Raw genomic sequence first — 2232 nt, 5'->3', positions numbered from 1 at the left:
GACCTGATGCAGCCCCCCACCAGCACTGGGAGGGGATAGGGACAGAGGAGACCGGCCATCCTCAGCCCTCTGGGACTGATGCTGCCCCCGGGAAGAGTCGTGTCTAAAGACTGACTGACAGTCAGAGACTGCTCCTTGGAGGTGAGAAGGCGGCAAGGAAATATCAGTAATGTTACGGTTCTGCAGATTAAAAAGAGATTATAAATAGAAGTTGAAAAGGCTGTCACGTAAACAATAAAACTGGCAAAATAACACTTTGGTTTTGCTCAGTATTGGGTTTTGATCAAAAACTTGTGTGCTATAAATGCTCTCTCTCCAGCACAGCATGAAAGAGAAGAACGTGACAGATAGGAAAGGAGTGCTGAAGAATGATCAATGTAGCAATGCCTCATAGCTCTTTAGCAAAACGCTGGACTGAGAAACAACACATATGCTTAAAAAGTAGGTGCGATATTAAGCCCTGTGGGGCTCCATAATGCGTAAACTAACTAGAAAACAAATTTATCAAGAGACTGATATGGAAGACAGGAGAAATACGCTCTGACAAGGTCTTTCATAAGATCCAAGACTTTGGCACCCACAAAAGCACTCGCTTACTCCTGGCCAAGGGACGTAAACTACTCATCATGTACGCTTTCGTTAGTCCTACAAGGAGTGGTGTGAGCAGCAAAACAAATGAACCTGTCCCTGTAGATTTGTGTCTTGTGGTTGAATCGTCTATTAAAGGATAAGCTTGTGATGAAGCCTGCCCTTCAGCAGACCTCTGATGATACATCTCTTTTCTGTCCAGTTTGAAGTTTATAGGAATGGGGGGGACCCCAGGGATCTCTGTCCCTCTGGTCCAGAGTGGTCACTGGGTTCAGATGCTGTTTGTGGGGCATTAGGACACCCGCACATCTGCAGTCAGCAAGTACGGTGCTTGCCTTGCCTCCCCAGGAAACTAGCTAAAACCAGACACTGTCCTCATCTGCTTATTGAAGGAAAGCATCCAAGAGAAATGTGGACAAATATTTTGCAGAACTGCTGCCTACTTCTTTTAAATAATTGCTGCATTAAGGGAAGTTGGAACAGCCTCAGAGATCAACACATAGTTCAGATTTCATGAATAGCTGAGCTTGAGAAGCCAGGAAGGAAAACAGTCCAAAAAGGCTGTAGGTGGCCAAGCACATCTGCGAAGACACTTGAACGGGATCAGACTGTGAAAAAACAACAATGAAAAACAAAACGAGAGACCAGCACTGCAACGGCAATATGACACAGAGCCTTCCCCTTCTGTACCATTTTCTGGCCAAAATATCCCAGGTCCCAGAGAAAGACAGCTGTGAATCTGTCCTGGAGGCAGGCATTGGAACCAGAGAGAGAGCCGGTTTTACTCCATTTCACACCTTCTAAGCACATTTCTTATATATGTGCTTCCAACATAAAAGATAACAAAGAGCAAATAGACTTAGCAGACAAGAGCCATTCCCAGCCTATTTAACTGCATGAAAGTGTTTCAATAAACATAAACACAAAGAATATAAAGGGAAGCTAATAATTCGATAATATTAACAATCTTTGGTTATTTGGTCCTCTGATGACCCAAAAGGAAAAACGTATCAAGCTGGGCATGTGACTGATGCTCGTTTTTGTCACTTTTCCTCTAGTAATCTTGTACAATTTGTGATGTTTGTGGTTTACAACTTGCATCCTGAAATACAGACTTATAAATGTCAAAATATAAGCAAATTTGCTTCTGCACTATCAGACTATTTATCTTATTAATGGCTAGTCTTATTACATAAGCTCTATGTGCTGTGCACTTATAAACCACATTATCAGCTTCATTTAACTTCAGTCAAATTCATGCCCTAACAAGTATTTATCAAGATAATATGAATGACATCACATAATTTGCCATAAGGTGTTTTACAACTCATACCTGGCTAGACAGTGTTTGTTCCTCAAACTCTTCCATAATTACAGATATTGCTTAAGTATCTCGTGTGTGTCCCGGTGCTCTGAAACGCTCCATGTAAACACACCTTGGAAAACTGACTTACCACCTGTGGGGGAGATGATATCATACTTCCTTGGTGGTATTACCATAAACCCTCAGTTCACATTTGCTTGTAATATGAGACATGGGAAACACATGCTGCATGTAGCTAGAAGAAAAAAAAATGACACATCTCACTTTTTAATCATTTCAACTTTCCACGGCAGAGCCAAGTTTTTTTGTGGTGTTTTTTT

The sequence above is a fragment of the Cariama cristata genome, unplaced genomic scaffold (genome assembly GCF_000690535.1).
Source record: "Cariama cristata isolate BGI_N322 unplaced genomic scaffold, ASM69053v1 scaffold4235, whole genome shotgun sequence".
Lineage (NCBI taxonomy): Eukaryota > Metazoa > Chordata > Aves > Cariamiformes > Cariamidae > Cariama > Cariama cristata.
This window is presented reverse-complemented; position numbering follows the sequence as displayed.